Below are 23390 nucleotides of genomic sequence, written 5' to 3'. Positions count from 1 at the left end.
TATAAAAGGAAGATATTTTTATGTGCAAGGATTTGATTCACATAAATATCCTGATCCTTGTAAAGCATGCCTTAATATCCTATCGATTTGAACTACACAAATGGCCTTCCTCCTTCATGCAAAAAGATAATAACAAATAAAAAGGAAAAAATTTTCACTCTATGTAAATAATCTCCATGTCATGTTTTTCTTGACATGTTTATATAATTTATATCCTATAAATGACATGAACCTACTTATGGCATCACACGTTGTTTATATCGTTCTCCTTTTTGTTGATGACAAAGGGGGAGAAATATACGAATTGATGCTATAAATGCCATATTATATTGAAAGAAGCAGATATATGAGTATTAATGCTATGATTATGTCATGCTTGCATCATCGAAAATATATGAATTGATGTTAGCTATGCCATATTATGTTGAAAGAAGCAGATATATGAGTATTGATGCTATGATTATGCCATGCTAGCATCATCGAAAATATATGAATTGATGTTAGCTATGCCATATTATGTATGAAAGAAGCATATATATGAGTATTGATGCTATGATTATGTCATGCTTGCATCATCGAAAATATATGAAAATATATGAATTGACGTTAGCTATGATTGCCATATTTGCATCATGTTAAGATATCAAGAACTTACATCATAATTTTACGTGTTGATATCTTACCATGTGATGAAATGCTATGATTGCTAAAACACTTGAAATGTGTGCATCATGTTAAGATATCAAAATCTTACTTCAAAATTTACTTGTTGATATCTTATCATATGATGAATTGCTATCATTACCATCATTCACATTTGAAAATCGAAAATGGATGTCAAGCCTTGACATCATACATCATTTTCAGAGAGATACATCATGATAGGAGTATTGATAAGGTTAAATAATTTTAACTTATCAATATGTCTCTTGAATTCAAAGGCTTTGAATTCAAGAATGACTTATCTTAATTATGGCATATAGATAGGGGGAGTTAAGGTAAACTCCGTTATCAATTGATTGTCATCATAAAAAAGGGGGAGATTGTTGAATCTCGGATTTTGATGATGACGTCAATTGTCATTTGTTATCTAATCCATATGATGAGATAAGTGTGTAGGATTAACTACGATGCAAGTAAGACATGCAGCAGGAGTTGCGCCGGAGTCAAAGACTATGATCACGTTGGGAGTTCGAGAGCTCGACGGAAGTCCGAACGGTCGTCGGAGGTTCTGCGGGAACAAATCCGAGAAGTCCAGGAGCTTGTCAAAGAAGCTCGTCGGAACTCACCAAGTGGATCGTTGCAAGTCCAGGAGTTTGCCAGGAGTCCGTTAGAGCATCGTCGGAGGTTCGTCCGATGTTCGCCGGAAGCTCGCCGGATGAAGCGATTGACGCACCGGAAGCAAGCTGTAGTAAATATCTTAAGAAATTCATAGTTAGCACGATGATTAAGTTAGAAATGGGAGGTGATCCCATTAACTTAATCTTAGGGCAATTGGGCCCTTGACAGACCCAAATTAGGCCGAATGAATCAGCCCATTTGGACCCATATTTCTTAGCTAGAGATGGCACCGCCTGGGTCGGCGGTGGCACCGCCCAGGGCTCAGTCTCCGAGCTATGGCTGGGCGGTGCAACCGCTTGAGCTCGGTCTCCGAGCTCTGGCTAGGCGGTGCAACCGCCCCAATCAGGCAGTGGCACCACCTGAGCTCGGTCTCCGAGCTCTGGCAGGAGGTGCAACCACCCCTGACAGGAGGTGGCACCGCCCAGAGGCTCAGTCTTCGAGCTCTGCCAGGCGGTGCAACCGCCCCAGTCAGGCGGTGCAACCGTCAGACCCCGGAATTTCGGGAATTGACAGTTTTGAGCTCGGAATTCAAACAGGGTTGGGACCTATAAATACCCCACCCTTTCAGCAATGACAGAGTAACCAAAAACCACAGAAATCCTGATCTTACTCTATGATTTTTAGAGCTCAAAAGTGTTGTATGAGTTAGAAGTTCTCCTCCCTCTTTTCTTCCAAGTTTTGATCTTTCAAGAGAGGAGAGAAAATTCTGTAAGGGTTGTCTCCTAAGCCCGTCAAAAGGAGTGAAACTGTAAAAGGGTGGTTGGCCTTCGCCTATTGAAGGAAGGCCTCTAGTGGACGTTGGTGACCTCGTCGGTGGAGGAAGCCAGAAGTGGATGTAGGTCAAGATTGATCGAACCACTCTAAAATTACGGTGCTCTCTAGTTTGCATTTACTTTAAGCATATTATCTTTACTGCAAACCTCCTCAATAGCTTACTGCCTTCTACACATTTACGATCATGTTTCAAAGTTCAGTATTTTTTGAATCGGTGTTTAGACGTAAATCAGTTTTATCGTACGAACATCATATTTCAGTTTGTGTTTACCTTCTGATTTCCATCATAACTGCAAACTACCTTTATAGATTTGCTTTAACTGCATCTTGCTTGATCACAAGTTAAAGTGATTTACGAATCGGATTTTCTATTGAAATCGCTTTTATCGTACGAACGCAGTTTTAATCGTCGAAAGTTTTCCGCTGCACTAATTCACCCCCCCCCCCCTCTTAGTGCTCCTGATCCTAACACTCACCCCCCTGAGGATCAACCGCCATGCCAAACTCGCATACGACCGACTCTCGTACAGTAGTATAAAAACCCCTGGCTGGCATCTGATCAGGGAAGAGGCAAAAACAAGAGAGAACTAAGCGCTAATTTCCTCGTTGAGGGGCCAAAGTCGGTAACCACCCGATGAGGGCCTTCTGTACAGGAGAGTGGCTACCCCTCCTCCCCGAGGCGCGACCATCCTGATTGAGAGGTGCCTTCCTCCAAATGGATCTGACATCCCGACCTGCGGTTGATCAACCTCGGCAACCCGTTCGGCTGACCATTGGCTCTCGACATCGACCCATGGACCAAGCTGTGCTGACTCATCAGCCATGGTACATCAGTTCACCAACATTTTTGGCGCTAGGAGGGTCAAGTCGTAGGAGCCCCCCGCAGGAGTTCTCCCCAAGGGAGAACCACCGGCCAGTCACCCCCTTGTCGGACTCGGAGATCAGCCCCTCCCCATCCTCAGAGACGGGGGGATCCCGGCCTCGATGCCGGATCGCTACTGGCACCTGTTTAATGATCCAGGGTTTTCTCCCCCGGATATATCACAGGACCCTCGGTCGTTTCGCCCGAGGTGTTCCTCGGCCTAGCCAAGCAAGTACAAGTCTTGACGAGAATGATGTGGACGATCGTCCTACTCATGCCACAGATTGTGCAACTAGTAGCTCCCCCAACCGACCCAATGCAGCAAAGGCCGAGTAGGGAGCAACTCGGGATGGGAGAAGCCTGAGAGCAAACAATAAACCTGAGAGGCCTACCCGAGCAGAGCATGCCCGCACCCTGCCAGATCGCTCCGCCTCATCCCGAGCCCGATACCCTATCGTCAGACTTAGCGGATGACTCATTCAGGATCCAACTGTCCATGGTCAACCGACGCCTGGATGAGTTACAACGTGAATTCCAGAAGTCACGTGGTGAGACGGGCAAAGGCAGCTTGGGTGGATCCCCCTTTGCTTAGGAAATATAGGACAAGCCTGTATCGCTCAACTTTAGGCTACCGGCATTGGAAACATACGTCAGCGACTCCGACCTCGCAGAACATGTCGCCGTGTTTCGGGCTTAGATGGCCCTAAACGGCACATCTGATGCCCTGATGTGTCGAGCATTCCGGATTACCTTCGGAGGACCGGCACAAGCATGGTTCAACCGACTGCGCCCATTCTCGGTCTCATCCTTTGATCAGCTCACAAGGGAGTTCGAGTAAAACTTCCTGGCCAGCGTGCGACCTAAGCCTTCCATCGCCACCCTGCTCGCGTTATCCCAACGCAAAAACGAATCGCTCTCCCAGTTCGTGGCATGCTTTGCAGTTGAAATCTGGGGATTCCCGGACGCTCACCCTTCTTTGATCATGCATGCATTTCTGATGGGCTTGAGACCCTCGAGATTCTTCTGGTCGCTGATTGAGAAGCCGCCCGCGACCATCCCTCAGATGCTACAGCGCGCCAACCACCGCTGAAGCCCTAATGGCAGGAAGGCGCGAGGATAATAAGAGGCCGAGGATAGAGCAGGCCCGAGGAGTAGCTTCGGCGCCACCAACACAACCTCGCAGGAGGCCCGACCGACCCGAGGCCCCCGCCTCTGCCTCTAAACATATCTCGTACCGAGGTCTTTCTCCAAATCAGGGAGAAAGGTCTCTTACGGCAACCCAATCCCCTGAAGGCTACTCATAAGGACCGATCTAAATATTGCAGGTTCCATCGGGACTACGACCATGATGCGGAAGACTGTCGCGACCTCCAAAATCAAATCGAGGAACTAATCCAAAGAGGAAAGTTCGCGCCAAACTAGGAAGACCCCTACCAGATCTACGATGTGGTCCGAGAAGGGACTTATCGCCTCGAGACTATGGAAGGGAATCCCCTACCAAGGACGTGGAATGCTGCAAACTTAAAAAGATTTTATCTGTGAAGGCAGAAAGTCAAGATTTCGAAAAGTAAATTTTCATTGATCAAAAGAAGCATACACATTGTGGTCGGGCAATACAACCTCAAAATTTGACCCGACCAAGAAAAAAAAGAATGTTACAATCCTTAGTTAGGGAGGGGAGTCTCGGGCCCATCGTCGAAAGGGACGTTTGCCGGCATGTCGATGTTTTGATCCTCCGGCAGATCGATGAACGGGTCCGACTCCAGTTCCAGGTCCAGGTACCTCGCACAAAAGCGAGCGAAGGCAACCCGATACCCGAACTCATACATCACCTGCCCCGACCTCTGCAGACCGCACTCGAACCCGGGGGACGACTTGTACTCGGCAATCACTCCCTTGATCTTCTCAGGCAACACCAGGCGCTCCTCCTTCAGAATCTCCTCAACGGCCCAAGAAGTAGACCTGACGGATTTGACGTCCCGAGAGGGGGTCAGAAGCTCACATCGAGCGTCCGAACACGGGCTCAGCTTTCCTTCAACTCAGCCATCAAACGATTCACCTCTTCCTTTAGGTCCGTGGTGTTGAATCTCGTATTTTGATGATTAAACCACTTGATATATGTTTATGATTTAATCTGTGTTTTGAGTGACGTAGGATGCTTCGATCAGGATGAGACAATTAAAGCAGGAAAAATCATGTTGTGCCGGAGGAACATGGCAGAAGATTGGACGTCGGGCCGGTGAATCGGTCAACATATCGACAGAAGGCTTCGGGTCATGGACTTGAGCATCGAACCAAAAAGAGCGAGTATTGTGCCAAGGATATCAGAGTTGCAGAGTCAACTGGCCGATTGGGCAATAGGCCGCAGGAGAGGATGATGTACCGAAGAATCGGACAAAGCGTCGAGGGACCAATGACATTCCGGACAACTTAGTTAATTGCTTAGGATTAATTATCTCAATTGAAGTTTTGTTTTACATGTGCAGGATTAACTACGATGGAAGTAAGACATGCAGCAGGAGTTACACCGGAGTCAAGACTATGATTACATTGGGAGTTCGAGAGTTCGACAGAAGTCTGGACGGTCATTGGAGGTTCTGCGGGAACAAATCCAAGAAGTCCAGGAGCTTGCCAAAGAAGCTTGTTGGAACTCGCCAAGTGGATCGTCGCAAGCCTAGGAGTTTGCCGGAAGTCTGCTAGAGCATCGCCGAAGGTTTATCGGATGTTCGCCGGAAGTTCGCCGGAAGAAGCGATTGACGCACAGGAGCAAGTTACAGTAAATGTCTTAAGAAATATCGTAGTTAGCATGTATATTAAGTTAGGAATGGGAGGTGATCCCATTAATTTAATCTGAGGGCAATTGGGCCCTTGACAGACCCAAATTGGGCTGAATGGATCAACCCATTCGGACCAGAATTCCTGCTAGGCGGTGGCACCGCCAGGGTCGGTAGTGGCACCACCCAGGAGATAGTCTCCCAGGAAAGCTGGGCGGTGCAACCGCCCCAGTCAGGCGGTGGCACCACCTGGGCTCAGTCTCCGAGCTAAAATAGGCGGTGCAACCGCCCCTGACAAGCAGTGGAACCGCCTGAACTCGGTCTCCGAGCTCTGCCAAGTGGTGCAACCACCCCAATCAAGCGGTGGCACCGCCCAAAGGCTCAGTCTTCGAGCTGCCAGGCGGTTGTACCTCCCCAGTCAGGAGGTAGTACCGCCAGGACCCCAGAAATCCGGGAAATGATATTTTTGAGCTCCAAATTCAAACCAGTTTGGGGCTTATAAATACCCCACCCTTTTCTGCATGAAAGGGCACCGAAAGTTTGATCTTACTCTGTGATTTTAGAGCTCAAAAGTGTTGTAAAGTCTAGAAGTTCTCCTCCCTCTTTTCTTCCAAGTTTTGATCTTTCAAGAGAGGAGGGAAAAGTTTGTAAGGGTTGTCTCCTAAGCCCGTCAAAATGAGTGAAATTGTAAAAGGGTGGTTGGCCTTCGCTTATTGAAGGAAGGCCTCTAGTGGACGTCGGTAAGCTTTTCAAGTTATTATCTGCACGAAACGACTTTTATGTTGGAATCAAATTTCAACATACGAACACAGTTTTAATCGTCAAAAGTTTTCCGCTGCACTTATTCACCCCCCCCCCCCCCCTCTTAGTGCTCTTGATCCTAACACGTGGCACGCCATTCGACCGCGACGATAGCTTTCGGGCCAAATCCGCTCTTCAGTTCCTCGACCTCCCTGCTGTCACAGACAAAGTTCTATATAGGACGTTTGATGTAATACTTATGTATGTTCATGTCTTTCTGTTTGTTCATGCTTTGTACAACATGTAGAGGAACGGTCGAAGACTTAACATCCCAATTTTAGTTGGGTTTGGTGGCCTTCTTAGGCTTATAAATAAAGGTTATGTCATGTGGACACCAGTAAGAGATATTCGGTCTGTAATGGACCATTTTGACCCTCTGTTGTGCAACTATTCAGAGCTTATAAAGTCTGTATGTAATTTGCATTATCTATGAAGTATTTTCGGAAATGTTTGCTTATGGATCCCAAGTGAGGCATTTTCTCTAACCCATTTTCTCTTTTGTAGGTCCTAAGGGACCATGGGAGGCTTCGGCGAGGCTGATATTTGCGGACGGACACGCAAGGGTGCCACACGACTTAGGCAAAACCAGCTAAGTCCATGATAGATGGTATCAAAGCAGGACAAACACTCATAGAAACACTTGGCATGCAAACGTGGGGGACCTAACTGGGCTGCATTGAGGGCAGTCAACACACGCACGACCATTTGGGGGAAAACAGGCATGGAGATGTAGGGAAAAGGAGTTTCTTATAGGAGCGGACACTTGAGATTGGTATTCAGAGGAATGGCCAACCCTTCGTGCAAGAGGCACCACGAGAACAAGCAAGCTTGGAAGAATACGGAGCACACAAAAGTTGGGATGGCTGATTTTGAGCTACAGCTCAACGTTGACAACTATACTTGATGGTGCTCAAGGCAAGCGAGGTGCTTAGTAAAAAATAAGACCATGCAAGATGGAATGAGTTGCTCAGCGACCGAAAGAGTTGTACAAAGCTCATAGAGGTGAGGGGAATTGCTAACTCGAAGAATTCGGTACTTATGCATGGGCTTGTATGCGGACAATGGAATGTTTGCGGCCATCCCAAGGCGACCGAAACTCGACGCCACGGAGCATTGAAACTTTCTCTTCGGCATGTGAAGGATACGTCTATAGGAGGCTGAAGTGTTCAGCGAGTTTAACATGTTGCTAGGCCTTGAGTGGTGTAGCGGGGGCTGTATTGACGTGGAGTCACAATCTAGCAAGTGCGTTTGCAAGAGACAAAACAATGTATAGTTTGTTCAACAAATCAGAGTAGTCCGAAGGGCATGGTGGTCTCCGAAACTTTTAGAGAGAAAGAAGCGAAGAGAGATATTGCTCCAATAGGACAGTTATCTAGGAGGGATAGATCCCGGTTTCTCCAGAGGAAGAATCATGTGCAACAGACCGCACATGTTGAGGAGTACCTCAATAAACAACAACTCTATAAAGCTCAATGGACCGAGCAAGTGGCGAGGAGTCGTCGCATGATCTCGCTTGAGAGAATGCATTGGTGGATGCATTGCGAGATCAAGTGGGGGAGTGACCCAAAGCAACACAAATGAAGGCACACTTGGAGTCGATATGGAGATTGGACTCAAGAGAGGGCTAACCCGTGGAATGGTGGGCGTGAGAGCCACCATCAACTCAATGCAAAAATGAGGAACAGAGTAACTTGGGTGTAACTTGGCGAAGTACCCAAGCCGCATGAAGGGAGCCATCATAGAAGATGGAACATGGAGCGGAGGCACAGTGCTTTCCTTGAACAGAGGTCAAGGACATGAACTCTTGTAGAGGCAAGAGCAAGATAATGTTATTCCATGGGTCGTTCATTCTGATGGAGCGAACTCATCCTGCATAGTGTCAAAGACAAAGGAAGCTTCTAGGCACATGCACCTTATCTCGAAGAAGTATTTGATGGAGGAACTAAGGCGACTCAACTTGCGGAGGCGAAGTTGGGTTCAAAAGGCCTTGGCACGTGGCAAGAGGACACGAAGGTGAGTACTCTTGAAGAATATGCCACAATGTTGCCATTCAAGTTGCCATGAAGGAAGCGGTGCACAGCGAAGATTGTGTTGGTAGGGGCAGAAGCCCAGGATCCAGACAATGGTGCACCACTTTCAGTGAAGTCAATGGACTTTGGGAGCTACTATGCGACAGACTGTCCTAGATCGGTGCTTCATCTAGGTGTGACCCAAGAGCGGGTGGATGAAGGTCGATTGCCAAAGGAGCGAACAAAATCGAAGGTGAAATAGACCCTACGATGTATTGGCAGAGGCCACACATGGAGGGATCATAATTTGAGTTCATCTCACAAGGATCAAAATGTAATAGAGATGCCACCAAGAGGCGACATGGTGCAGCGGATCGTAGTGGAACAGTTCATGGCAATGTGATACACATGACTAGTCCCGTGAGAGACTAGATCATACGGAGGTATGATCGAGAGCTATTGGAAGCTCCACTTCGGTGAACAACACGATGGCAAGAAGAGCTCTGGATTCAATGAGTGAAGGCCATGGTACCGTAGAGGCAGATCTTCTGTGCGTGCATCGAATTTTGCATCGGATGAAAGTCTTGGTTATCAGCATATAGGGGTTGTGTTCCACCGAGAGAAAAGTTCGAATGCAAGTACCAGTAAGTCCCATAGAAGGGACTTGATCATGCAGGGGTATAATCGAAGTAGCTAGAGAGTTGGACTGCTCTAGAGCCCATATTTGCTTAAAGGAGCCTAGCAAATCAGAGGACAAGGTCAAGTAAGCGAACGTTACTACCAAGGAAGCTAAGGAGAACAGAATCGGTATAAGCCCAACAACGTGATGGCAGAGGCCATGCATGAGAGTTGCAATCTGTCTTTCCATCGACCAAAAGGATCTACTTGGAGAACACAGAGGTGTTGAAGTAGGGGGTCGAAAGGGGCGAGGAAGCGACGACGAGTCTAGAGGGACTTAGCTACCCAAAATCAAGCATTAGTTAGAATAGAGGTGGACTCGAAGGAGTGCCACAGAGACATATCTACTGATCGTGAAGAAAAAAGATGCAGATACGAGGTGACGGACAGTAGAGTCATGGGCATGGTAGCGCTATGGTATCGTAGAGGCAGGACTTCCGTGAAAGTTATTGATCCCTTGCTCTAATGGGGGTAGAGTGCTTGGTTGTGAAAGGGGCCGAGGAGGTGGAGCATGTAGAGGCAAACTCTAAGTACCAAGACAAAGCTGAAGGGCAGAGGCCAAGGAACTTCGTAAGACCAGTGTCAACGAGCTTCTCATCAAGATAGTCGAAAGTGAAGGACTTTGGGTCATGCAAGAGTGCATGACCAAGGAACGAAGCAGGCAATACATGGTGTTGTACCTTTGCTACTTAGTGGAGTAGGCGACCGGGTTAATGGAGAAGACGGTACAATCCCAGAGGCGACCAAAACTATTAAAGACTTACTCCAAGTTGGGGTGAAAACTTCCTACATTCCAGAAGTTCGATGGCATTGAGAAGGTGAATCACAGTAGCTAACTCAATGCAAGGAGTGCAGATACTTTGAGTGCTTCAGAAGTGTGAGCAAAGAGCAGGCGAAGTTCAGTAACCAGCTCGATGCATGGAGTACAACCCTTAAGGAGGCGGGCGAAGTCAAGTAACCATTGCCTTCTCAACTCTTAAGAGAATGGGCAAAACCGAGTACCCCAATTCTCTTATCTATCCAGTAGAGGAGCGCTGCACAGGTTCAAAGACCCTTCGAAGATAATGGAAGATAATAGTTGTCAAATCCTTACCAATGGTGATCAGTGCTACTGAGAGTAGATTATCCACTTCATTTCCCAACAGAATAGTAATCGAAAGCGAAAGTGATGCGAATCTACTTGGAAGTGACAACTAAATGAAAGAAGAGTCGATGGACATTTTGTGGAGGAAGGACCCAAAACTTCGAAAGTTTGCGAGGCGATGCTCGTTAAAGCTCTAACAAGCATTCACCTAGTTCAAGTAGCATATGGTATTTGAGAGACTGGCACATAGTAAGGATGGTCTTTTCCTTCATCTGGAGGATCCGCAGGAATCAACAAGGATGAACACAACTCAGCCAACCCCACACTAGAGTCAAAGTCATTGGCGAGTTGAAACAGCATAGCAGATCAAAAGTTCGACTACTCAACAACAACAGCGGAGAGCAACTGGGAGCCAAGAGGCGCATTGCAGCTAGAGCAGAAGATTGAAGACTCGGCAAAGGCAAGGAGTTACAGTATTGACAAAAGGCTTCGACGAGGATGTCGAAGGAATAAGTGGGGGAGAATGTCACGGACAAAGTTCTAAACAGGATGTTTGATGTAATACTTATGTATGTCCATGTCTTTGTATTTGTTCATGCTTTGCATAGCATGTAGAGGAACGGTGGAAGGCTTAACAGCCCCATTTTAGTTGGGTTTGGTGACCTTCTTAGGCTTGTAAATAAAGGTTGTGTCATGTGTACACCAGTGAGATATTCGGTCTGTAGTAGATCATTTTGACCCTTTGTTGTGCAACTGTTCAGAGCTTGTAAAGTCTGTTTGTAATTTGCATTATCTATGAAGTGTTTTCGGAAATGTTTGTTTGTGGATCCCGAGTGAGGCGTTTTCTCTAACCCATTTTCTCTTTTGTAGGTCCTAAGGGACCATGGGAGGCTTCGGAGAGGCTGATCTTTGCGGATGGACACGCAAGGGTGCCACACGACTTAGGCAAAATCAGCTAAGTCCGTGACACGGCAAAGAATGGAATTGATGTCTGATAGATGCTCGATCACCCTTCCTGCGTCATAAATGCGATCGATCAACGCCATGGTGTAATACTGGCCCTGCATGAGGATCGGCATTAGAATCTATACACAAAAGGAAGAATCAAATTAGGGAAGAATGCCTTCACTCACCCAGACGAGGGACCTGGCTGCCCAGTCCATCTGCACCACAGAAGAGGAATAATAGAGCTCCTTCGCCAACACCGGATGGAGCGTCCCCCGACTGAACTCTTGAGCGGCCAACCCATCGGCCCAAATCCGACTATCAGCCTTGAGGGTCGCCCATTGCGAGGCGTAGGGAGCCCCTAGCTCCCCCGTCAGCAGGTCTACCATGCTCAGGGCTTGGAATGGCTCACCTTCGGCGCGAGGTCAGACGCGGCACAAGTCCTGCATCGACTTCGGGTGGACTGGTGGCTTCCTCGAGGAACCGCCGCTAGACGAACCGACCGCCCCCTTTCCCCTCGCACCCGTCGAGCCCTTGCCTTGGAGGTTGACTCCCGCTTTGGACGACCCTAGGGCAACCCCTTCATGAGTGACTGAGCTCATGTACACCTTCTAAGTCCCGATTTTTGCCCTCTTCTGTGGGCTACCTACCTCCGGAGACCCCGGCATCCTCCTTGGCGTGCCCTTCTATGAGGCACTCCTAGCACCAAAACCCTCGCCATCCCGAGACGGTGGCGCAATGACCTTGGCATGAGACACCCCTTTCAGCGACTAGAGGTTCACCATCTCTACAAATAATAGCCCGGTCAATCAGCTAGCTCGGGGCAAGATGGACAATATGTAACATAAGAACGACCATACCCCTAGTGGCTGGGCTTAGTCCCACCTCGACCAGCCACTCCTCGGTCATCTCTCTAATTGCTCGAGAGGAGGACAAAATTCCCCTTAAATAATTCACGTCCCCGGTTTCTCCATCAGAAAGAAACAGTGGGACATTGTTGATGGTTCGGGAAGTCCATCCAATATTGAAACCCCACCCCCAACTACAACTGATAAAGAAATAACGACTCTTCCAACCTTTGTTATTGGAAGGAGTGCCGCTGATCTTGAAACCACCATGGGCGGTCAGGTGATACCCACCTCACCCCTTACACAGACGGAAGTAGGCTAGGAAGAGCGTCCGGGTCGGCTCGATCCCCGCTCCCCGACACTCCCCGAGGAAAGCCACCATAAAACGCCAAGAGTTCGGCGCCATTTGGGACAGCGATATTCCCCACTTACGGAGGCACTCCTCGATGACGAGATGCAATGAAAACTGTAGTCCCGCCTCGAGGGCACCCACGGTCAACCCAAATTCGTCGGGAAATGGATCATATGGTCATTGACCGGGCCAAGGGGCATAAATCCTATAACACTTCGGGATACAATAGCAATCCCGAATCATCCCCAAAAGTTCCTCGGTAACCACCGAGTCTACATCATGCCATGACTTGATGGTTTCAAGTGCGGCAAAGCCCTCTGCGGCCTCCAAGGGTGCGCCACCCAAAAAGAACTAATAACCTCTACCCCTAGGCCTCCAGAGGATGACTCTCGCTCCCCGACAACCGATCGACTCGAAGAAGAAGACGAAGAGGAAGAAGACAAGGAAGATGGAGACATCCCGACCTCGAGGTAAGGAGGAAGGAGTCGAGGCGTGGAATGGAAGGCTGGGCAATGTAGCGGCAACTGCTCTGGGAGGAGCTTATAAAAGGGAGGCAAATCCACCACGAAGCGACGTTTGGGCTTCCCAAGGGAAGAGATGATCGTAGTATTTAAAACCCATCATGACTCAGATTCCCCCATATTCTCCAATCTCAGAGCTCCCGCCGAAAGACTGCTCGTGAGAAGAGGCCTCCCGCCAGAAGCCGCTCGTGATGAGAGACCTCCCGCCAGAAACCGCTCGTGACGAGAGGTCTCCCGCTAGAAGCTGCTCGTGACGAGAGATCTCCTGCTAGAAATCGCTTGTGACAGGAAACTTCTCGCCAGAACCTATGTTGCTCCACTTGGCATGCCACGTGGCGCGATGACACTCGCGTGCACCCTGACATGCCACCCATCGCCCCGCCAGTCCTAAACTTGAGCCCAAGATCAGTCACTCGACCAACAGGTCCAGTCTTTGCCAGAGTCATGCAGCTCGGTCCCCCGACTTACGACTCGCCAGTCCTAAACCTGAGCCCAAGATCAGTCGCTCGACCAACAGGTCCAGTCTTTGCCCGAGTCGCGCAACTTGGTTCCTCGACTTGCGACTCGCCAGTCCTAAACTTGAGCCCGAGATTAGTTACTTGGCCAATAGGTCCAGTCTTTGCCCGAGTCGTGCAGCTCGGTCCCCCCGACTCGCGACTCGCTAGTCCTAAACCTGAGCCCGATATCAATCACTCGGCTAATAGGTCTAGTCTTTGCCCGAGTCGCTTAGCTCGGTCCCCCAACTTATGACTCGTCAGTCCTAAACCTGAGCCCGAGATCAGTCACTCGGCCAACAGGTCTAGTCTTTGCCCGAGTCGCGCAACTTGGTCCCCCGACTTGCGACTCGCCAGTTCTAAAACTAAGCCCAAGATCAGTCACTCAGCCAACATGTCCAGTCTTTGCCCGAGTTGCGCAGCTCGATCCCCCGACTTGCGACTCACCAGTCCTAAACCTGTGCTCGAGATCAGTTATTTGGCCAACAAGTCCAGTCTTTGCCCGAGTCTCGCAGCTCGGACCCTTGACCAGCGACTCGCCAGTACCATCCTGCCTGGGCCCAGCCGCCTAGCTAGCAGTTTCAACCCTGCCCAAAGCACGAGGCACCGCCCACTGAGCAACCCCACGACGAACCAGCCCGACTCCCCTCATGAGCAATCAATACACACACGACACTCCGACCCAGGCGCACCCCTCGCCCTCTCGCAAGGACCCCACGGCATGCCTCGGTGGGGGGAAGAAGTGATAAGATATATTTTGGGCCCTGGCCACGTCATGACCAACGTCGCGCCATGCCACCGCCAAGTCAGCAAGAGAAGTACTCCCACGCACCGAGCCAAGATCCATACCAAGGAATTCCTCGGTACATCCCGTCCCGGAAAGCGGGACGATGCCATATGGAGCTGTTCCATGCGTTCCGGGACGACGACCGCACAAAGGTACCTCCTCGCCCCTCGAGGATCGACCGCCACGCCAAACCCGTGTACGGTCGACCCTCGTACAATAGTATAAAATCCCATGGCCGGCATTTGGCCAGGGAAGAGGCAAAAACAAGAGAGAACCAAGCGCTAACTTACTTGTTGAGGGGCCAAAGTCGGTAATCACCCGACGAGGGTCTTATGTGCAGGAGAGCGACCACCCCACCACCCCCCAACCCCCTGCCCCCCCCCCCCCCCCCAGGCGTGACCATCCCAATCGAGAGGCGCCTTCCTCTAGATGGATCCGACATCTCGACCTGCGGTCGATCAACCTCGATGACCCGTTCGACCAATTATTGACTCCCGACATCGACCCGTGGACTAGGCTGTGATAAGTGACTTATCAGTCACAGTACATCAGTTCACCAACAGAGGACAATAAGTAAAGTTTTTCCATTTGACATGTTTTGCTCTAGGACGCATAAAGTTGGTAGATCAAGTGACATAAATCTAGAACAGCAGATTTTAGATCTACATTGTTGTTTAATCACACTATGACCGGTAAGCTCTCGGAGCTATGTTATCTGCACCATGACTAACAAGTTCAGTATTCGTCGTTGTTATAGAGTTTGTCACTGTTTATAATTGTTTACTGAACTCCTCCCTTTATCCTGTTAATCTGCCAATTATTTGGTGTTAGGCTTACTAACATTAGCTGATCAATTGATCATGGGCTACCCTGTTTTAATTGCATGCTTTTACTGCCTACCCCTCGTGTTATTATTATTATTTTCTTCTTCTACATATGAAAATTCTGATATTGGTTCCGAAGTTCTGTACCTATAGATTTGTCCAGTTAACTTCTTGTGACATTACTGCTTTACCAATTTCAATAATAGGCTAGCTATATAAATCTGTTTTCTATGTTTTTACTTCCTGCGAAAAATAAAAAAGAGTGTGCCATCTCGACCTTTTCCCTGTCCAAGTGAAACCTCATATATTACATTACACCTGTCAAGGATCCAGATTCAGATTTGGATGTTGTTGTCTAAATATAATAATACAGATATAGGATGAGTGTTAACCGAGATAGTAAGTTCTCAAATTTTGCTACATTCTAAAGTATTATGATAAAGAGAATCTTCCTTTGTGTCTTCTGATTTATATTATGATGCATACCTGTTTGCTTGATTTTAAAGTATTATGATATACAGCATCTTCTTTCCTGCCACAGTAATTATGATGCATACCTGTTTACTGCTGTGGTTGTCATGATGTATGCTCCTTCGCCACCTTGCAATTGCTTTACCCTGTACATTGTCCATTTAACATAATGTGCTAGGTTTTGGCATCACCTGTAATTATTTGCACATATTTACACTACATTACCTGGTCATAACTTTCGATATCCTCCAATTTGTATGATTGTTTCCATAACATGTGTTTCCTGGTGCATATGATGTAGTGCTATCAGATTTAGTATTTGTTATACATTTTGAGATGGGCATTAAAAATCTGATTTCAGCTTCTTTTTAGATAGCTATATTTATGTTTAATTGTTAATGTTTGAACTCTAAATGGAAAGTCCGTTTCCAAATGAACAGAGGTACGGGCAGGCGGGGATAAATTTGGTAAGCACTTTGAAGTTGCAACTTATGGAGAATCTGATAGAACCCTTACAGATTCTAAACTTGGAGTTGATCTCTTTAGGGGATCGACCTCCTTGAAACTCTATAGGGGTTCCTTCCTCCAAGTTGCTGCTCAAAGGCTGCAGAAAAGATTCATCTATTGCTTAAGAAAAGAGCAGGAATACATGGCTATTTATAGGGCTTCTAAACCCTAACTCGTAATAGGACTCCTACTTAAGACTCTTACTTCTAACCAACTCCTAATAGGACTCCTATTCAAGACTCATATTTCCTTATAACTCCTAATTCTTCTCTAAGAAAAAACCTGCTACATGAATGCCCTTCTCAATTAGGACTCTCCTAGCTAGAGTCCTAACAGAATGTCCCTCTCAATTAGGACTCTCCTAGCTAGAGTCCTAACAGTTTTACATGAATGTCCCTCTCAATTAGGACTCTCCAAGCTAGAGTCCTAACAGACCCGCCCTCTTCAAATCAGTCTTGTCCTCGAGGCTGATGATTCGTGAATTCTGGGAATTTGATCTTCAAGTCGTCATAGTTCTCCCAAGTGGCATCTTCTATTGGTAGGTTCGCCCATTGTATTAGCACTTCATTAGTGGGTCATCGTCGTCGAGTCACGATCCGTCGATCAATAATGACACTTTGATGGGTCTGGAGTTTTCTTTGAGTAGTCATATTTGGTGGGTGGCTTTGAGCTGTCTCCAAGCACCTATTTAAAACTTCCGTCTGACTGTTGGTTTGTGGATGATATGTCGTACTCTTTTTCAGTTTAGTACCCTGCATATGGAATAACTTTGTCCAAAATCTGCTCTTGAAGATGCAAGTAGAATTTGTCACAAGCACAATGCGTCCCTTATAGCATAATTCTTTTGAGTCCCGATTGTAATGAGCCACGGAGCTTGGTGCTTCCTCTAATTTTTTTTTTTTACTGGTCTCCGAATCTTCCTGCCATTCCATCTTAATATCCTCAAGGAAGTGCTATTTGGAAGTAAAATGACCGAAAATTTAGCTTGCTCAGGTAGCTGCGAAAGCGTATTTGCAACAACATTCTCTTTCCACCTTTTGTAAGTTATTTCATAATCAAATCCAAGAAGTTTTGTTACCCATTTTTGCTGCTCGGGGGAATATATCTTCTGCTCCAAGAGATATTTTAGGCTTTTATGGTCGGTCTTGATTTGAAAGTATCGCCTGATCAAGTATGATCTCTACCTCGTTACTGCGTGCATAATGGCGAGCATCTCCTTATCATATGTTAACATGTTTTGATAGGGGGGAGACAATGTCTTGCTAATGTATGTGAGTGGTCGACCATCTTGCATGAGAACGTCTCCCATTCTATCTCCAAATGCATCGGCCTTAATGATGAAGGGTCGGTTGAAATCTGGTAGCGCTAGCACTGGCGTCGTCGTTATGGCTGCCTTAAGTTTGTCGAAGGCAGTGGAGGCTCTGTCCAACCATTGAAAGACATCTTTTTCCAGTAAGGAAGTAAGTGGTGCACTGATATTTCCATAGTTTTTCACGAACTTACGGTAGTAGCCTGTTAAACCCAAAATCCATGTAGCAATTTTATGTTCCTCGGGGTAGGCCAGTTTTGCATTGCTTCAATTTTGAAGGGGTCCACCATCACACCTTCCTCTGATATGATATGCCCAAGATATTTCACCTTTTGTTGAAGAAAGTAAAAATTCGTAGTGGTCGTTGTTTGTTCGAAAGGCGGTTTTCGGTATGACTTCTTCATACACTCGTATTTGATAATACCCAGATCGAAGGTCCAGTTTTGTGAAGATTTGTTCTCCCTTTCATCTAGCAATTCATCTGCTATTGGAATAAAGTATTTGTTCTTGATGGTTATGCCATTGAGAGCTCGGTAATCAACGCATATTCGCCATATTTCGTCCTTCTTGTGTACAAGTAGCACCGGTGAAAAGTAGAGGTTGCAACTTGGCCGAATAACTCCTGTTTCAAGCATCTCTTTTAAAATCCTTTCTATTTCATCATTCTGGAGATGTGGATACCGATATGGCTGAGTATTTGCTAGAGATTTGACTAGAAAAATCATTATACAATGATCATGCCGACGAGTAAGAGGTATGTTTTGCAGCTCGTCAAATATATCTGAAAATTCAACAAGCAAAGGAAATAGGTTTGGATCTTCAAATTCTATTGGCTCTCATTTAATTTGCGGCTCAAGTTGTACCAAAAAGCCCCTGCATGCTTTATGCAAAACCTTCTCCATTTGTTGTGTGCAAATCATCGTTACGTCGCCCTCACGTTTCCCATGCAGTATCACCTGTTTCTCCTTACTGTAAAATTTTATAAATAGTTGCATAAAATTCTAAGAAATATCACCTAATGTCATCAACCATTTAATTCTGAGTATGGCCTCATAATCATCAAGAGGGAGGAGGAAGAAATCTGCAATTATCTCTTGGTCCTGTAGCAACAGTTTCACCTGCGGGCACCTATGATCACATTTCAAAATCCATCCGTTGGTGACCTTAACGACAAACCTGCTGCAATTCTCAATAGGTAAGTTCATATGGACAGCAACCTTACTGTTTAGGAAGTTATTAGTGCTGCCCGTCTCGATGAGAACAGTGATCGGTTGTTGTTTGAGAATGCCTCCAACTTTCATCGTTTGCGGGTTTGAGTAGTCAGTTAGTGTATGTACCGTAACTTCGGTCGGTTGTGGCTCTTCTTTTGCATCTTTTTCTTCATGTTCAAGGCTCTCTTCTGAATGTTCAATGACCTCTTCTTCTATCGGTTCAATCATAAGAAGTCCTTGTTAGGACTCTAGCTTGGAGAGTCCTAATTGAGAGGGACATTCATGTAAAACTGTTAGGACTCTAGCTAAGAGAGTCCTAATTGAGAGGGACATTTTGTTAGGACTCTAGCTAGGAGAGTCCTAATTGAGAGGGGCATTCATGTAGGAGGTTTTTTCTTAGAGAAGAATTAGGAGTTGTAAGGGAATAGGAGTCTTGAGTAGGAGTCCTATTAGGAGTTGGTTAGAAGTACGAGTCTTAAGTAGGAGTCCTATTATGAGTTAGGGTTTAGAAGCCCTATAAATAGCCATGTATTCCTTCTCTTTTCATAAGCAATAGATGAATCTTTTCTACAGCCTTTGAGCAGCAACTTGGAGGGAGGAACCCCTATAGAGTTCCAAAGAGGTCGATCCCCTAAAGAGATCAACCCCAAGTTTAGAATCTGCAAGGGTTCTAACACCTAGCATCAGAGCAACATTCTTGGCGTCTCGCTGCCCTTCTATAGCCATCCATCAACCCTCCACAATCGCTCAAAGCAATTCCCACAATTGCTTAAAAAATCATCACCAAATTCTATCGTCATCTCCACCACCACGGATCATCCTTTGATCTCCCTGTGAATTGCAACAGGTTCTGGTTTTCTACCTTACTGCTGCTGCAATTTAGTTATCCTTATTTGAAAATCCCAAAAAAATTATTCCTATATTCCTGCATAAACTTTTCGTCATAAAGTTTTCATCTCTACGACGAAAGATACATTGCAGAATTCCAACCGTATAGTACCGTCTGTTTGATCTTGCTACTGTGTTTTTTCTATCCAAATCTCTACAAAATTTTTATGACATCTTTGAAACTTCCTAACAGCAGATTTCCCTTTGGTTTTTTCAAAAAATTCTCAATATAAACCATTGATCTTTTACGTCTAATCTGCTATACTTGAAAATCTGCACTGTAAAATTTCAGTCGCATAGCACTGCTTGTTTGATCTTGATACTATATTGTTTCTATCCAAATCTCTACGAAATTTTTATGATAGCTTTGACACTTCCTAACAGTGGATTTCCCTTTGGTTTCATAAAAAAATTCTCAATATAAACCACTGATTTTTTACGTCCAATCTGCTATACTTAAAAATCTGTGCTGCAGAAAATTTCAGCGGCATATTATTGCCTTAACCCATCTATTTGCAATCTTTTTTAAACGAAATTTCTTACACACTTCATAGATCATCTTTGCTTCTATCTAAGATTGATATATTAAGGAATTCATCTCTAAAAATGATTTTGTGTTGCTGCAAATTTTCATCGTAACCCGTTGAAATTTTTCGACGACAATTCTGCTATCGCAACTTGCACCAATTTTCTTGCTATTATACTGCCGAAATTCTCTTGATTAAATTAGACATCCTTGCTGTCATATAATCCATGATTTTGCTATCAATTCCCTCCTCAATTCTCTTAAGTTTTTGGTAGAAATTACATTAAGAAACCATTGTTTCTTCGACGACAATTCTACTCTTACAAGACAGCACATACTTGCTGCAGCTTCCACTGATTTCTATCAAACCTTTGCTACCATCTACCACAGATCCAAAACATTCATCCATAGTCCTAAAACTCCACTAAACCACACCCTCAAACTACACCCAAAACAGCCACAAAACAAGCCTAAATTGTAGCCTACATCCATCGATCCACCAATCCTTTCGACCATCACTTCTCTCAACTATACATGCCTTTAACCTAACAACAAAAGGGAGATCTTAATATCATAGATTTGGAGGCATATACTATGGCATCTAAGGAGGTAATCAATGCTAAATTCGAAGCCTTGGAGGCGCGAATGGAGGATAAGATTCAGACGCTCTTTACCGAACTCAGATTGGGCCGACCACTAAGCCCAAAGAAATCACATCAAGGAGAGAGCTTTGCCCAATCACACCAAGCCCAAAGATATGACTTCCAAGAGAGGGGAAGCTCTATGACCAACCCCAACTATCCATGCATGAGAGTGGATTTCCCTAGATGGGAAGAAGGAGACCCGTTTGGTTGGATCTCGCGCGCAGAGCGATATTTTCGGTACCATAAAACCGCGGATGCATCTATGGTGAAAATTACAGCTATACATCTTGAAGGGGATGCTATACAGTGGTTTGATTGGTTTGAACATACTTATGGAGTCCTTTCATGGCGACAATTCAAAGAAGGACTGCTGATCCGCTTCAGACCAACCGATTATGAGAATATTGACGGACAACTAGCAAAGATCCGAGAAACCTCCACCATTCAAGAGTACCAAACCAGGTTTGAAAGATTATCTAATCAAACTCATGATTGGTCTCAAAAATAGCTATTGAGGACTTTCATTGAGGGCTTGAAGCCGGAGATCCGAGGAGAAGTTAAAGCGCGACAACCGTATACGCTTATGGCAGCCATCTCTTTCGCACGACATCAAGAGAAGCAATTGAACCATGAAGCTCGGAGGACTATGGTCGCTCCTCAATCAGTAATATTGAAGCCATCAGCCCCCCCTACTGTCGACCAAGTCCCTACACCAAAAAGGTTATCAAGAGAAGAGCTTCGGGAGCAATATGCGAAGGGGTTATGTTGGCATTGTGACTAGCCGTGGAGCCGTGAGCATCGCTATAGTAAAGGAGGACTTCTTATGATTGAACCAATAGAAGAAGAGGTGATTGAATATTTAGAAGAGAGCCTTGAACATGAAGAAAAAGATGCAGAAGAAGAGCCACAACCGACCGAAGTTATGGTACATACACTAGCTGGCTACTCAAACCCGCAAACGATGAAAGTTGGAGGCCTTCTCAAACAACAACCGATCACTGTTCTCATCGACACGAGCAGCACTAATAACTTCCTAAATAGTAAGGTTGCTATCCATATGAACTTACCTATTGAGAATTGTAGCAGGTTTGTCGTTAAGGTCGCCAACGGACGGATTTTGAAGTGTGATCATAGGTGCCCGCAGGTGAAACTGTTGCTGCCGGACCAAGAGATAATTGCATATTTCTTCCTCCTCCCTCTTGATGATCATGAGGCCATACTCAGAATTAAATGGTTGATGACATTAGGTGATATTTCTTAGAATTTTATACAACTATTTATAAAATTTTACAGTAAGGAGAAACAGGTGATACTACATGGGAAATGTGAGGGCGACGTAACGATGATTTGCACACAACAAATGGAGAAGATTTTGTATAAAGCATGCAGGGGCTTTTTGGTACAACTCGAGCAGCAAATTAAAGGAGAGCCAATAGAATTTGAAGTTCCAAACCTATTTCCTTTGCTTGCTGAATTTTCAGATATATTTGACGAGTCGCACAACCTACCTCTTAGTCGTCGGCATGATCATTGTATAATGATTTTTCCAGTCAAATCTCCAGCAAATACTCAGCCATATCGGTATCCATATCTCCAGAATGATGAAATAGAAAGGATTTTAAAAGAGATGCTTGAAACAGGAGTTATTTGGTCAAGTTACAATCTCTACTTTTCACCGGTGCTACTTGTACACAAGAAGAACAGAACATGGAGAATATGCATTGATTACCGAGCTCTTAATGGCATAACCATCAAGAACAAATACCTTATTCCAATAGCAGATGAATTGCTAGATGAAAGGGAGCACAAATCTTCACAAAGCTGGACCTTCGATCCGGGTATTATCAAATACGAGTGTATAAAGAAATCATACCGAAAACCGCCTTTCGAACACACAATGGCCACTATGAATTTTTACTTTCTTCAACAAAAGGTGAAATATCTTGGGCATATCATATCAGAGGAAGGTGTGACGGTGGACCCCTTCAAAATTGAAGCAATGCAAAACTGGCCTACCCCGAGGAACATAAAATTGCTACATGGCTTTTTGGGTTTAATAGGCTACTACTGTATGTTCATGAAAAACTATGGAAAGATCAGTGCACCACTTACTTCCTTACTAGAAAAAGATGTCTTCCAATAGTCAGACAGAGCCTCCACTGCCTTCGACAAACTTAAGACAGCCATAACGACGACGCCGGTACTAACACTACCAGATTTCAACCGACCCTTCATTATTGAGGCTGACGCATCTGGAGTTGGAATTGGAGCCATTCTCATGCAAGATGGTCGATCACTTGCATACACTAGCAAGACATTATCTCCCTCCCATCAAAATAAGTCAACATATGATAAGGAGATGCTCGCCATTGTGCGCGCAGCAACGAGGTGGAGACCCTACTTGATTGGTCGACGATTTCAAATTAAAACCGACCATAAAAGCCTCAAGTACTTTTTGGAGCGAAAGATATCTTCCCCCGAGCAGCAAAAATGGGTAACAAAACTTCTTGGATTTGATTATGAAATAACTTACAAAAAGGGGAGAGAGAATGTTCTTGCAGATGTGCTTTCGCAGCTACCCGAGCAAGTTGAAGTTTCGACCGTTTCACTTCCGACTAGCAACTTCCTTGAGGATATTAAGATGGAATGGCAGGAAGATTCAGAGACTAGTAAGATTATAAAAAAATTGGAGGAAGCACCAAGCTCCGTGGCTCATTACAATTGGGACTCAAAAGAATTA

General features: G+C 45.7%; 1 protein-coding gene across 2 annotated transcripts in view; it reads left to right on the top strand.

Annotated features, from left to right (window-relative positions):
- LOC103994964 (chorismate synthase 1, chloroplastic) overlaps window positions 1-23390 on the top strand; it is a 55518-nt gene that overhangs the window by 20651 nt on the left and 11477 nt on the right. Inside the window, exon 2 of one of the 2 annotated variants that reach the window (XR_010475918.1) lies at window positions 16006-16073. The exons of the other annotated variant lie outside the window; for it this stretch is intronic. The gene's annotated coding sequence lies outside the window, so the exon portion shown is untranslated. Of the gene's footprint in view, window positions 1-16005; window positions 16074-23390 lie in introns of those variants that run through there. 2 annotated transcript variants of the gene reach the window in all.

This window comes from Musa acuminata, chromosome BXJ1-8 (genome assembly GCF_036884655.1).
Source record: "Musa acuminata AAA Group cultivar baxijiao chromosome BXJ1-8, Cavendish_Baxijiao_AAA, whole genome shotgun sequence".
Classification (NCBI taxonomy): domain Eukaryota; kingdom Viridiplantae; phylum Streptophyta; class Magnoliopsida; order Zingiberales; family Musaceae; genus Musa; species Musa acuminata.
The sequence above is the reverse complement of the archived record's forward strand: the minus strand, read 5'-3'. Positions and strand labels throughout refer to the sequence as shown.